The 16,236-nt window shown below is 47.8% G+C and overlaps 1 protein-coding gene across 2 annotated transcripts in view; it reads right to left on the reverse strand.

Annotated features, from left to right (window-relative positions):
- Window positions 1–16,236, reverse strand: part of LOC146019767 (serine protease 33-like) — a 154,596-nt gene that overhangs the window by 34,715 nt on the left and 103,645 nt on the right. The gene's annotated exons all lie outside the window — the stretch shown is intronic.

Raw genomic sequence — 16,236 nt, forward strand, 5'->3', positions numbered from 1 at the left:
ACACATTATGTCGCACACCATGATGACAATTACACATTATGCCGCACACCGTGATGACAATTACACATTATGTCGCACACCATGATGCCCGTTAGACCCCACACTGTGATGCCCATTACGCCCGACACTGTGATGTCAATTACACAATACTCCCCACACTGTAATGCCTATTACACATTATGCCCCACGCGCTGCTGCTGCACAACTGATGCCGTTTACTAATATGCGCCCACAGTGCCATACATATATTCCCCCACAGTGGCAGATATGCCCACACAGTGCCACACATATGCCCCCACAGTGACAGCTATGCCCCCACAGTGCCAAATATGCCCCCACAGTGCCAAATATGCCCCCACAGTGCCACAGATATGCCCCACAGTGCCACACATATGCCCCTACAGTGCCACATATATGCCCCCACAGTGCCACATATATGCCCCCACAGTGCCACACATATGCCCCGAAAGTGCCAGAAGCAGAACAACTCACTGTCTCTGGCCCTGGGTCTCCCCCTCCAGTCCCCAATCGCTGCCATCGCTAATGCTGCTGCTTTCCTGGGGAGGGGAGCGGAGTGCATTGCGCCTTCCCCTTCACTGTGTACCTGAGCCATCAGCCATTCATACCTCGCGGGCTGGCTCCTGATTGGCTGCCGGCCCCCGAGCTCTGATTGTCTGACAGCCGTAACACAGTGAACGAGGGGAAGGTGCACAAGGGGAAGGTCCTAGCTGGTGCACAGGTGTAGTCATTACTAACTGTCACATGTCCCAGACCACCTAGCTGGTGCACATGTGTAGTCATTACTAACCATCACATTAACAGACCTCATAGCTGGAGCACAGGTGTAGTCATTACTAACTGTCACATGTCCCAGATCACCTAGCTGGTGCACAGGTGCAGTCATTACTAACCATCACATTAACAGACCTCATAGCTGGAGCACAGGTGTAGTCATTACTAACTGTCACATGTCCCAGATCACCTAGCTGGTGCACAGGTGCAGTCATTACTAACCATCACATGTACATACCTCCTAGCTGGTGCACAGGTGTAGTCATTACTAACCATCACATTTACAGACCTCCTAGCTGGTGCACAGGTGTAGTCATTACTAACCATCAGATTTACAGACCTCCTAGCTGGTGCACAGGTGTAGTCATTACTAACCATCAGATTTACAGACCTCCTAGCTGGTGCACAGGTGTAGTCATTACTGACGGTCACATTTTTGCTGGTCTTTTTGCTGGAGAAAGGGATGGCAAAAGTGTTCGACATTTCGAATCATCGATGGTCGTTGGCCATCCCTAGCAGGGACCTGTTAGACTGCAGAGCCTGGTACCACACTGTGACAGGAGCCAAATGCTGCATGTAATATTGAACGTGAGCTGGCACTCTGGTGTGACGCCGGGGTGTAGCATGCAGCCCCAGTACCCTCCCAGTGACACCAACGCTATTGGTTCTTCATGGAGGCTTTGTAATTTCGCACATTGAATGATTCAGTTTGTTAGATAAAACTGTGAAATGCCACTTATATACCCTTCACACTTAGCCTTTGACCCTGGCTATTGCCAGGTTGACCCTGTCATGGTGCCATGTGGTAGGGTATCTGACAAAATACCCAGGTGTCAACTTGTGTAGGACACCAAATGACTCGGGTTATGGGGCTGTGTGAACAAGTAATCCATGTCATGTGACCCAGGTCCTGTATTTAGAGGCGGCTCACCGGCGCTTAGAGATGATGTCATCTCCAAGTGCCGGCAGAGAAGACCCCACCCAATAACCTGGGTCCAGCCTGCAGTGTGATTGGGAACCATTTTTTTTCTTTTTGTGTAAAAGCGTACAGAACTGAACCCAGGGGGTATAAATGATGGTGATAAAGCTCAGCTAAAGTAATATGTATTCATTAGAAACGGATAATATTTCAGGGTTGCCTACCCTCCCGGAATGACCGGGAGTCTCCTGAAAATCGAGTCCACCTCCCGGTCCCCCAGAAAGGTGGGCAACCCTCCTGCATTCCGGGGGACCCCACTGCGCGCCCCGATCGCGGCTGTCTTCCCACAACATCGGCAGAGGTCTGTGAATTTGGCTATTTGGCTATTTTGCATCCTGGGGGTGGGGCTTAATGCCGCCACACTCAAGCCCCACCCCCAGAACTTCTGCTGAAAGTCTCCTCTCCAGGAGAAACCTTTAATTCTTCGTCAGCAACCCTGTGATATATCATTGACATCACTATATACTGTTACTTCCTCTGTAGTATATACACAGTAACTAATTGCATGTGACTGTTGTCATACAATAAAACCGAAGTGACACAGTCACCGTTACTATAGAGATATAGTATACCGAGGCCCTTATACTTCTATTTAACCCTTTCAGGTCCAACGTCTAGTCAGGCTCAACAGCCCTAGCGCTAGTAGTAGATCCGATGGTGGTAACATAACAACATAAATATCGATCAACATAAAATGTAGACCGTTTTGAATTTCAAAAAATTATTTGGACTGCAAAAGGTTAAAGGCTGCAATCCTTCCAGATTCCCTATGACTATATTTAGGCAATGGACAGCATGGTTGGTGTAATGGATAGTATTGGTGTCACTGAGGTAATGGATCAGTTCTGGTTACTGTGTGGAGTTTGTACAGTCTCTCCAAGTGCTACAGTGATAATAATGTTAGGTTAATTGGAATCTGATTAGGAAGTGACCGCTAATGTGCGCCTGTGACAGGGAACGTAGATTGCACATACGTGTTCTCTGTGATATATGTATATGTGTGCTATATAAATAACTGATAATAATCCACATTACTGTATTCAGTCCAGATAGAGCGTAATACTGATAATGCTGAATATTGTCCTGGTGACTGCATCTTTAGATTGACCCTGGTCTCGCCATTGCATTCATTATGGTCGACATGCAGGAAGGTCGACATGACTGTAGGTCGACATGGGTTAGGTCGACTGGGTCATTTGGTCGGCACAAGCATTAGGTCGACATAGGGAAGGGTAGCATGGGCAAAATAGCAAAACTGAAGCAGAGCATGCTGGGATGTGTAGTATAAAAACATCTGGAGTGTCAAGGTTAGCCATCAAGGCACTAGTGCATGGTGGGACAATATAATAGTGTGCCGGGCGCAGCGGGGCACCGTGCCCGAAGCATGGCGAGCGCAGCGCTACATTTCAGTGTCCATGTCGACAGTGTTGAAATTCGGGGCAAAATAATGTGAAAAACCCCATGTCGACCTTTTGACTGTCGACCTGCCCCATGTCGACCTAATGCTTGTGTCAACATAATGACCCTGTAGACCTAACCCATGTCGACCTTCCTGCATGTCGACCTTCCTGCATGTCGACCTTAATACATGTTGGTCGACCTTAATGCATGTTGACCTTCCTGCATGTCGACCTTAATGCATGTTGACCTAAACGCATGTCGACCTAATGGTGTTGACCTAATGCTTGTCGACCATCATTCTGTCTACCCAATGATCCATACCCGCTGGGTCGACTAAGGGTGGTGAACCAGGGTTGCCGACTTCAAGATTCTCCTCTCCGGGAGAAGCCCGGAGAGGAGAGTTTCAGCCGCCGCTCAGGGGGCGGGGCTTACGAGTGACATCACTAAGCCCCGCCCCCATGTTGTCAAAGCAGCGAATTCATTGATCTCCGTGGAGGGGGCGGGGCTAAAATGACGCGATTGTGCCGTTTTAGCTCCGCCCCCTCCTCTGAGACCCGAGGATTGCGGCATTTTAATGCCGCAATCCGGGGGTCAGCGGGGGTCCCCCCTGAATCCGGGAGGGTTGCCCACCCTTCCGGGGGCCGGGAGGGGGTACGCGATTTTCGGGAGACTCCCGGAAATTCCGGGAGGGTCGGCAACCCTGTGGTGAACTATAGCTTGATCGGTCTAAACCCCATCGACCCCGGCTATACCACAACCGAATGCAATAAGGGCTCTTTCTTCTCTTGTTCCCCTAATATTGGGATAATGAGGCTGAAGTAACATGACAGACAGCGGAGGATACAGAGGGGGAAGGATCAAATGACCAATCAGCTTCTAAATGTCAGGATGTGCTTAAACATGAGTTAGGAGATGATTGGTTGGTGCGTTATCACTCTCCATACTTTGATACATCTGCCCCATAATAATGGGGATATAGCGGTCTATGTACTAAGACCCGATTCAGACCAGAATGCACCCCTGCCGTTTATCAGGAGACCGTGTATGCACACAGTACGCCGTACAGATGCGCAATGTCCGTGCGAAGGTAGAGTAATTGACGGTTCGCCGGCGGTAACCCTGCGTTAAATGGGAGTGCCCCAGAAAACACGGCGGCGTTCCCTGGCCATTGGGAGGGAGGGCTGCTGACATCATCAGGGCCCTCCTTCTCCCACGGCCATCACAGCGCATAATAAATCCTGGCTCACTCAGCGCTGCGATCAGAGGGGGTGAGTGATTGCAAATGGTCTTCCCCTCATGAACGAATTCACAGCCCTGCACGTGGACGGGAATTAGCATATGTGGTGCGCAAGGGGCGGCGTTTACCTGATGAATGGGCTCTGAAGATTGCAGCCCAGTGATCAGGTCTGAATCAGGCCCTTAGTCATGACGTGAGAAAAAGTGGAACGAGGTAAAGTACCAGCTAATCAGCTATTAACAATTGTTGTCCTTTATCTCTTGCCACTTTATCTCTCTCCAAGGCTGCATAGATCCCATAATGAGAAGAGACATGGGAGTGTCAGTACTGAGACAATGAGTTATCATCTTCACACCCACAGAACTCTGTGCAAACGCCACAGCAGTACAGTTCCCCTTATAGGTCCGGCCAGCAGAGCTTGCAATTTAGTATTTAACAGCTATAAATGGAGCTTACTGTATGTACTGTAATTAGGCCAAATGATTGAGGATCGTAGTAATCTCCTATACGGCCTTAGATGTAATCGTGTGACTGATCAGGGCTTGCTGACAAACAGCAGCGATAATGGAGTTGTGTCTCGGTGACAAGAGAAATCCGACAATTATATAATGTAGGTCCCCCCCCCCCCCCACTGCCGAAACCAGCACCAGGCTGAAAGAGCGGGGGCTGGTATTTAAAAATTGGAAGACCAAACAGTTAGGGGTTCCCTGTTTTTTTTTTTTAAACCAGCCCCAGGCTCCAGGACCGGGGCTGGTTTCCAAAGTACAGGGGACAAAATGAGTAGGGGTCCCCCTGTATTTTAAGAACCAGCCCCAGGCCAAACCAGTCTGCAGGGTAATGCCACAGCCGGGGGGAGACTTTTTATACAAGTCCCCCCCGGCCAAAGCATTAACCCTACCAACCAGTCAGCCTGGCCAGGGGTCCTGGGGGAGTGGGGACCCCCCCCAATAAAGGGGTATCCCCCTCCAGGACGAAAGGTATCGTGGAATTCAGTGGGAACAAAAGTTAAGCCTCTGGATAATACTGAACATTCAGATGGTGTCAAGGGTTTAGTGGATACATTTACCACTATTTGTTCTTCCTGCAGGATTTGTTTAATCGCCCCCTTCCTCTCCCTTTGGTTTTGGGCACTGCGTCTAGTTCAACGGGAGATATGTAGAGGGCCGCCGATCTGGTTTACACACCCGAGGGTCCCGGAGCAGTTGGATTACGGGGTTTTAACTAATCATTTTCACTTTGGGAGGTACTCGATTCCTCATATCGTCTGAATCTGGGGCATCTTTCCTCACAGTGATATTGTCTGTTTCCTCCAGGGCGTTGAGGGTTAAGCCAGTCATAGACCGTATTAGTAGCGTAGTCTTGTTGGACCTTACGTAGTTTATCTTTCTTAAATTTGATTAGGTCCTTCTTGTATTGTTCAAAAGATGTTGTAAGCTTATCCATTCAATTACAGCTGCTGTCGGCAATTAGCGTTGTCTTATGCTCCATTTAAAATGTCTCTAATTGGTTACGGGTTATAGTTAATTCTCCTGACGATTCTTCTATAACCAGTGATAATAAATCCACGGAGCATTTATTTAGGATGCCAAGCCATTTTTTGCTAAAGTTTATATTATGTCTACCAATTGTAGGGGCATTTCTCACTCGGCCGATCCGCTGCGATTTTTTTACCTGTTCATACCCCCACTATCCACTACGCATGGAGTTGACTTTATATAGTGTGGCGAGCGCAGTAATCCGCGTCCCCTTGCGGGGCTCGCTACGCTCGCCATGCTTCGGGCTGGTGGCTCCCTGTGCTCGCTACACTATATAAAATCAGCTCCATGCGTAGTGGATAGTGGGGTTATGAACAGGTAAAAAATCGCATCCGATATATCGGCCGCCGTGAAACTACACAAGGTGTAGTTTCACGGCGCCAGCATGCGGGGCTGTAAACTGCATGCCAACGTGGATAGTTTGTACCCCCACTATACACCTTGTCATGGAGTTGATTTTAGATAGCGTGGCAAGCATATCCTGGGCGAGCGTACCGCGGGCGAGCGCAGCGAGTCCCGCAAGGGGACATAGACGCACGCTGGCACCGTGAAAGTACACAAGTACCCTGAACAAGTACCGTTTTTGCTTATGATAATCCGATAGAGTTATGCCATGATACAAGAAGTCCATCTCCCTTTTCTTTAGTCTATACCAGCTATTGTCTGGCTTACCCGCCTCATCATCCAGGCTCATTATATATATATATATATATAGATATAGATATATATAGATATACATACATACATACATACATACGGCTCAAATATATATATATATATATATATATATATATATATATATATATATATACATACATATGACATGAAAAGCCTGTGTTTGTCCCTCTGCACCTTACTCTGTAGGACTGTAGGAAACCTCACATGCTCAGTGCTTCATCTGATCAAAAACCCTCCCATGACAAGGTTGCAGCTGCACAAGTCTCTCAGCCTCTGACCTCTTGTGCAAAGTCTCATGTGCAGTCAGTGTGCAGTCAGTGTGCAGTCAGTGTGCCTCGGCTCCCGATGCTCAGCAACATTAATCATTGTCACATTGGCAGATAGGTAAAGCTGCAGAACTACCCCACTCCCATGCACAAAACCTTTATAATTTTTTTTTATAAAACAAGCCAACCACAGGGCATGAGGGGGACCCAGGGGTACTGACCCCCTGTGCCCCTCCCCCTCCCTTTAATCCGACCCTGATATGTATACTGTATATACACAGTACAGTATATCTGGCATTGATTTGTAACAACACCCAGTACAACCAGTGATAACGTTATCTAGAAGTCATGCTATGTTTGCTTTTCAAAGAGCAGAAAGCCGACCTCCCATTACAGAAAGAACACAATGCTCTGTTCCTGGACATTTATCACAATTAATGATTGCCATCACCTGTGGTAGAACACCGTTCTTATCAAATAACCACTGCTGCAGGTGACAGACATCACAGTGTTCGGGGGATTTACCACATTGTTATATGTGTCAATGCGGGACCTCCACGTTTCCGCCACAAAGGGAAATGGCAGCTCCGTCATTGTCTATTGCAGTAGTCTCCTTACTGGTCTTTACTAAAACAGGCTCCAGCCGATACAATCCACCCTGCAGTAGATTGCCCTTCTAGGCACCATACAGTAGATTGCCCTTCTAGGCACCAGACAGTATATTGCCCTTCTAGGCACCATACAGTAGATTGCCCTTCTAGGCACCAGACAGTAGATTGCCCTTCCATGCACCAGACAGTAGATTGCCCTTCTAGGCACCAGACAGTAGATTGCCCTTCTAGGCACCAGACAGTAGATCAGTAGATTACCCTTCGAGGCACCAGACAGTAGATTACCCTTCTAGGCACCAGACAGTAGATCGCCCTTCAAGGCACCAGACAGTAGATTACCGTTCTAGGCACCAGACAGTATACTGCCCTTCAAGGCACCAGACAGTAGAGTGCACTTCAAGGCACCAGACAGTATATTTCCCTTCTAGGCACCAGACAGTAGATTGCCCTTCTAGGCACTAGACAGTAGATTGCCCTTCTAGGCACCAGACAGTAGATTACCCTTCTAGGCACCAGACAGTAGATTACCCTTCTAGGCACCAAACAGTAGACTGCCCTTCAAGGCACCAGACAGTAGATTACCGTTCTAGGCACCAGACAGTATACTGCCCTTCAAGGCACCAGACAGTAGAGTGCACTTCAAGGCACCAGACAGTATATTTCCCTTCTAGGCACCAGACAGTAGATTGCCCTTCTAGGCACTAGACAGTAGATTGCCCTTCAAGGCACCAGACAGTAGATCGCCCTTCAAGGCACCAGACAGTAGATTTCCCTTCCAGGCACCAGACAGTAGATTGCCCTTCAAGGCACCAGACAGCAGATCGCCCTTCCATGCACCAGACAGTAGATCGCCCTTCCAGGCACCAGAAAGTAGATCGCCCTTCCATGCACCAGACAGTAGATCGCCCATCCATGCACCAAACAGTAGATCACCCTTCTAGGCACCAGAAAGTAGATCACCCTCCTAGGCACCAGACAGTAGATCACCCTTCCAGGCACCAGACAGTAGATCGCCCTTCTAGGCACCAGACAGTAGATTGTCCTCCCAGGCACCAGAGAGTAGATCACACTTCCATGCACCAGACAGTAGATTACCCATCCATGCACCAGGCAGTAGATCGCCCTTCCAGGCACCAGAAAGTAGATCGCCCTTCCATGCACAAGACAGTAGATCGCCCTTCCAGGCACCAGACAGTAGATCACCTTTCCTTGCACCAGACAGTAGATCGCTCTTCTAGGCACCAAACAGTAGATTACCCTTCCATGCACCAGACAGTAGATTGCCCTTTCATGCACCAGACAGTAGATTGCCCTTTCATGCACCAGACAGTAGATCACCCTTCCAGGCACCAGACAGTAGATCGCCCTTCTAGGCACCAGACAGTAGATCACCCTTCCATGCACCAGACAGTAGGTCACCTTTCCAGGCACCAGACAGTAGATCGCCCTTCCACGCACCAGACAGTAGATCGCCCTTCCACGCACCAGACAGTAGATCGCCCTTCCACGCACCAGACAGTAGATCGCCCTTCTAGGCACCAGACAGTAGATCGCCCTTCCATGCACCAGACAGTAGATTGCCCTCCTAGGCACCAGACAGAAGATCACCCTTCTAGGCACCAGACATATTGCAGGAATCCAAACCTTCAAGCGTTCCCTGGAAACTCACTCATAAAGCAAAGCTTAGTACATACCTGAGCCACCTATATAACCTGGATAAGCTATCCTTCAGGGAATACGATCCTTAGGTTGACACTATTAAGGTCGACATACGTTGGGTCAACCACTGAAGGTCGACAGACCTTAGGTCAACATAGGAAAAAGGTCAACATGCCTGTGACCGGATGCCTGCCCTTACGCTCTGGCTACGCCCTTTGGGTCCACAGGTGGCAGTTCCTGGTCTCACGGGACCTGGCCAATAGGGGATTCCCAGTAACAGCCTTTACTGACTCCGCCCACTATGCAGTGGGCAGGGATATTGCTGCCACCACCAGGCTCCTACTATGTGGCGCCTGGAACCACAGTTACCTCCTCAGGCCCAAACGCTGGCACCTGAGCACTACCTGCTTGAGTGTGTGCGTTGACCCACTGCTGACACACCCCTGACTGGCGTTGGTTTGTTACCCCACTGGTTATGGACCAGACCTCTGCTGGCAGAGCGGAACTGGGAGGACACTGGACCCTTGTACCCAGAACAGCTGGAGAATGGAATTATTGCAGTAATTCTGTTAGCCGCAAGATGAGAATGGTCGTCTTGAGGCAGAAAGATGTTTATTTGCTCATAGATCTTAAAAGATCTCTTCTTCTATCGCTAGGAGGCACAGCATACAGATGTTACAGCATTCAGATACAGGCAGAAGTACAACTTTACAGGCAAAACTTGTGCCTTTGTATCCAAAATCCACGCAGGTTACCACAGGGGGTAATTCCACCCTGTTCTCCCCACCCAATCAGCATGGTGCAGGAGGTGTACATGCCTGGGACATTTATATTCTTATATCAATTGGAACAATTTCCTGTCATAAATAGATCCAAATTCCATGTCAAAGGGTTCAATCCAATATCCTTAGAATATTTTCAAATCGACAGGATAGCATGGATTCCTTGACACATCACATACACAAGTGATGTACTACTAACACCTTTACACAGGAACTACAGACACAAAGCCTGCTACCTGCTGTGCAGTGTCATTCTCCAGACAATTACCTGGGGAAAGGGGAGGGGGGATTTTGTCTTTGCTCTAGTGTCACTGACACTTACACCGAGAAGAGTGTATGTCTGAATATGTGGTTCCACAATAAGAAGATATATAATTAGATACTGACGTATCTGTCAATTATGTGTGTGGAGGTGCTCCCTGGAGAGTGATATGATGCAACAAAGAAGAAAAGAAGAAGAACTCTCTCTTTTTTAGGGGCACAACTTGGTTTGTTAAGTATAATTAAAAAATAGCTTTTATTAGGTTATTAATAAAAATATTGGGAGCCAACCATAAGGACAAGTACAATTTTACATACAAACATAAAACATATATCGCCTGTCAGAGAAACTGTATCTCCTGGACAGGAGAAAAGGAAAATTTCAAATTTCTATATGATGGTCACAGTTACTGTCTGTGTTGTAGCTTTAGTGCTTCAAGAAAAATTATTTACCATAAAGACAATACAATTTTACATACATACATACAACATATATTGCCTGTCAGAGAAATTGTCTCTACTGGACAGGACAAAAAGGAGAATTATAACAGTCACTATTACTGTAAACGTATGTTTGTGTAGCTGCTGTGCTATTATATCATTTAGCTACATATACTTGATTTCAAGCTAGCGAAAATATACCTTATAAAGGAATATTTGATATGCTTCTAATGTGGTATTATCCCACTTATTATTGTTACATCAAATTACTGAGATACTGTAAATAGTAACACAGAAACAGAGTTTAAAACAATGTTGCAATACTGTTGTCAGCACAGTGTCTAATTACTATGCAGTCTTGTGGTTGCTGGTATTACACTGAGATGCTGCAAATGACCATTACACAAATATCAGAAGTTTGTGATGGTGTTACAATACAATTCATCAGTCTAATGTCTCACTGATACACTGTCCTATGGTTGCTAGTATTTAGTCACCACAACTGTCGCATTTATCTCAGATAACTAGATAGTACCAACAAAACAAAATGTACCAGAGTATATAAAGGACTGCTAATATATATAGGCACACACCACTGACAATGGAGGGAAAAGTATCCCTGATATCAGGAAACCAGGTTTCTGTTATAGATAGAAGAGGCTGGATATCTAGTAGATTCAACAACCTGTCAATATACAATCTTCTATTATACAAAGCGGTCTTCCTGTTAACACATTAAGTATCTCAAAGAAAACGATATAGAATAGATATAATGAACATCAGTGCCGTATGTGGCTATTAATCATTAGGCCACTTTCCTTATTGAGGATACCGGCACGTAACTCCTTAGTATGTAACATATGTAGTTAATTAGTCAATTTAGGCTCAATAATTGGCATGAGAAAAATTGTCAGAAATGAAGAAAAGAGAGGAAAGTCTCCTTTAAATCCGCTGCTACTGCTGCTGCTTGCAGGGAGACGCACCTGTGCCTTTATTGCAAGTGAGCGAGTGCATGCGGGTTTATTACACCCACTGAAGGAGTCAGAGGGCTTCTGCTGTTGGGGCTCAGCGTGAAACCCCCTGCTTAACACTGGGTCATTGCAGGGAAGTTATACACACATTAGTTCTAATGAGAGAGACAGAGCCTGCTGTCAGCACAGCACATGATGTAGGTGTGTGCTGCTGAGTTGAGAGTTTTTTTCCCACCCCCCTCTAAACATTTTTGGGGGTGTGGACTAAGCGTGGTCCGGGGGTGCACCAGACCACCCATTAGGCCGCCAGCTGCATAAAATTTAAAGAAATGACAGCCAGGCAGAGAGCGATGTGCGCTGCCCGGCTGTTTAGTCTAAGGGAATTGCTCATTGCCAAGGGAGGTGGTAGCCCCCGGGGCTGCAGTTCTGTCCCTGCCTTTCCAGTGGCTCCCTGCTCCAGTGAGCGGGGGTTGGGGACCGTGTGCCGCTGCACAAAAGGAAACCCAGTGCTTGAGTTAAAGATTCAGGCTGCAGCAGAGCCGGCATCTGCTGCACCAGGGAGCCACTGCCAGCGCCAGTGCATGGGGCACAGTGGCGTAACTATATATTTTGCGCCCCCCCGCCAAACTTTTTCGGCGCCCCCCTCCCCCTCTCTCTCTCCCTCCCCTCGGTGCCCCTCCCCATGCCCATACCTGACAGAGCCGCATCTGCGGTCACTGTCCCGTCCAGTCTCCCGGCGCCGGCTGATAATGAAAAGTGACTCTTAGAAAATGCCTGCCAAAACTGTCTGCAATACGGGGGCAGCCATTTTCTAAGTGTCAGTTTTCATTATGAGCAGGAGCCGGCGCCGGGAGCGAGTGACGGGACAGTGACCGCAGATGCGGCCGGGCAGCAGCGCAGCGGGTAACTATAGCACCGCAGCCCCCCTCCCCCCCGCGCCCATAGTTACTCTGTGCCTCCCCGCCACGGCGGGGGCTGCGGAGGCATAGTTACGCCACTGATGGGGCAGCATGAAGGAGAAGCAGTCCTGAAGCAGGGGCAATGCGGCATCATGATGAGGAGGAAGCAGGAAGCCCTGTTGCAGCAATGCAGGATGCCCAGCGGATGTTAGCGGCGATCAGCAGGGGAGGAGACCCCAAGCAGCCGGGCCCCAAAGCAATTGCACCCCCGCGCCTTCTATATTTACACCACTGCAGTGGATGCCAAGGTGCAGGAGGAGACCTGGCTCGACCATGTAATTCCCTCGGGAAGTGAGCATGTAATCCCCCATGTCAATTAACATGTAACTACCCCTGGCAATGAGCATGCATTACCTGTGGCAATGGGCATGTAACCCCCCTGTAGCAATGAGCATGCAACCCCCCTGTAGCAAGGAGCATGTAACCCCCTGGCATCGAGCATGTAGGTAAGCGCACTTATGTGGTATAATATGTAATGGGCATTACGGCATGTGGTATAATATGTAATGGACATTTTGGTGTGTGAATGTGTAATGGGCATCACAGTTTGCAGCATAATGTGTAATGGGCTTTAAATTTGCACCATTGGCCCACATCAAGCTTGTTCCACCTCTGGGGGATGTCTCACGCCGCTGGACGCACCTAATTGGAAGAAATGACAGCCGGGCACAGAGCGCTGTAGTCTAAGCAGGAGCATTACAGTTTGTTATATAGTATGTAATGGGCATTATGGTGTGTGGCTTTATGTGTAATGAGTATTACGGAGTTTGCTAAAATGTGTAATGGGCATTAAGGTGTATGGTCTAAAGTGTAATACCACGCCCTTTTTTGTGATGCCACGCCTCCGTTCCTTTAGACCATGCCCCCTTTTCATTGGGCGGCTTCGCCGCGCAAAGGTCCGCCCGGCTTCTGTATTTGGGACCACCCATTACCATAATTCTAGATGCGCCTATGCCCTGCATACCTCTCGGCTGCCCTGTACATATGTTCTCATTTACGTTCCACTGACCCCAGGCCATCATGTGCGTATCATGGACCTTATTCTGGTTGACTCACAAGACTGCCAATTTCACAGCCTTGCGAGTGCACCGCCTGCCTGCACGGTCGCCCCTCCACCCTGGCAGACCGCGATCCCCCGCAGGCATGTGAATGGATGTTTTGCATAAACTTTCATTCGCAGCTTGCTTGTGGGGCAAAAATCATTCGATGGTCACTGACCATCGAATGATTTCTACAGCGCTCACAGACCTAGGACACCTCTGTGGTGTCGGAGGTCTGCGGACGCCTTGTGCGGAAAGCGGATGGTCAGCTGCCTGCCCCCCCCCACCCGCGGCATCACCAAATTACCATGGGAACGCTCATGAAACGCTGGACCTTCCCATGGCTCAACAGCTCATCGCCGCCCCCTGTCCGCAGTGCTGTGTGCAAGCGGCTGGCGAATAATTGGTTTGGCGCACATAACAGTTTATCCGCATGCGCAGTCGCACATCATGTGTATATTTCTATACTGAGCATAGGCCTGCGAGCAGGGCCCTCCTACCTCTATGTCTGTCTGATATAACCCAGTCTCCTCTCATTACTGCATTTATCCTCATGTACCGCACTCCTATTTCCCTATAGTGTAAGCCTGCGAGCAGGGCCCTCCTACCTCTATGTCTGTCTGATATAACCCAGTCTCATCTCATTACTGCATTTATCCTCATGTACCGCACTCCTATTTCCCTATAGTGTAAGCCTGCGAGCAGGGCCCTCCTACCTCTATGTCTGTCTGATATAACCCAGTCTCATCTCATTACTGCATTTATCCTCATGTACCGCACTCCTATTTCCCTATAGTGTAAGCCTGCGAGCAGGGCCCTCCTACCTCTATGTCTGTCTGATATAACCCAGTCTCATCTCATTACTGCATTTATCCTCATGTACCACACTCCTATTTCCCTATAGTGTAAGCCTGCGAGCAGGGCCCTCCTACCTCTAGGTCTGTCTGATATAACCCAGTCTCATCTCATTACTGCATTTATCCTCATGTACCACACTGCTATTTCCCTATAGTGTAAGCCTGCGAGCAGGGCTCTCCTACCTCTATGTTTGTCTGATATAACCCAGTCTCCTCTTATTACTGCATTTATCCTCATGTTCCACACTCCTATTTCCCTATAGTGTAAGCCTGCGAGCAGGGCTCTCCTACCTCTATGTTTGTCTGATATAACCCAGTCTCCTCTCATTACTGCATTTATCCTCATGTACCACACTCCTATTTCCCTATAGTGTAAGCCTGCGAGCAGGACCCTCCTACCTCTATGTCTGTCTGATATAACCCAGTCTCCTCTCATTACTGCATTTATCCTCATGTACCACACTCCTATTTCCTAGTATATGTATGGAAGCTGCTTCCCCCATCCCACATTTGCCCCTGATTATAGACAAAGATGTAACACTTAGAGAAACAAGGGTATATGGGAATTTGCTGTAGGTGTCTGGTAATGCTCCCACCCCTCCATGTACAATCAGATGGTCTCATCCCTCATTCCTGTCCCAGGCATTTTCTGCAGAACGAAACGGAGGTGTTTATACACGTTTTCTGGAATTCCACCGATTCAGCCTGATAACAAACAGCCTTTGGGTATAAGGCTTCTGATCTATATAGGGTTATATGGCTATTATGTCCCTGGTTCCCACCCAGTGAGTCTGTACAGTCTAATATGAGGGCAGCATGTGCCTATGTTACAAGCCTCACAACTTCACAACATTGGGGTCAATCCATATGTCCACGATGATCTCATGGGTGCGAGTTGCAGTACGGTGTAATGTTTACATTACTGCCTCACAGCGCTGAGGTCACGGGTTCTATTCCCATCATGACCCTGTGTGGAGTTTGTATATTATCCCTGTACTTGCGTGGGTTTCCTCCGGGTACTCCAGTTTCCTCCCACAATCCAAGAATATACTGGTAGGTTAATTTGTTCCTGACAAAGTTAACCCTAGAATGTCTGTGTGTGCGTGTACATGTGGTAGGGAAAATAGAGTGTAAGCTCCATTGGGGCTGGGACTGATATGAATGTTCAAATACTCTCTGTACAGCGCTGCTGAATATGTGTGCGCTATATAAATAACTGGTGGTAATATTCTCTGTACAGCACTGCGGAATATGTGTGCGCTATATAATAACTGGTAATAATAATCTCTGTACAGCGCTGCGGAATATGTGTGCACTATATAAATAACTGGTAATAATACTCTGTACAGTGCTGCGGAATATGTGTGCGCTATATAAATAACTGGTAATAATACTCTGTACAGCGCTGCGGAATATGTGTGCGCTATATAAATAACTGGTGGTAATATTCTCTGTACAGCGCTGCGGAATATGTGTGCGCTATATAATAACTGGTAATAATAATCTCTGTACAGCGCTGCGGAATATAGTATGTTTGCGCTATATAAATAACTGGTAATAATACTCTGTACAGTGCTGCGGAATATGTGTGCGCTATATAAATAACTGGTAAGAATACTCTGTACAGCGCTGCGGAATATGTGTGCGCTATATAATAATTGGTAATAATATTCTCTGTACAGCGCTGCGGAATATTTTTGCGCAATATAATAACTGGTAATAAATAATAATAACAAATAAAGTGCGGAAGCTGCCGCCAGGACTCGC

This window comes from Crinia signifera, chromosome 7, assembly GCF_055691185.1.
Source record: "Crinia signifera chromosome 7, ASM5569118v1, whole genome shotgun sequence".
NCBI lineage: Eukaryota > Metazoa > Chordata > Amphibia > Anura > Myobatrachidae > Crinia > Crinia signifera.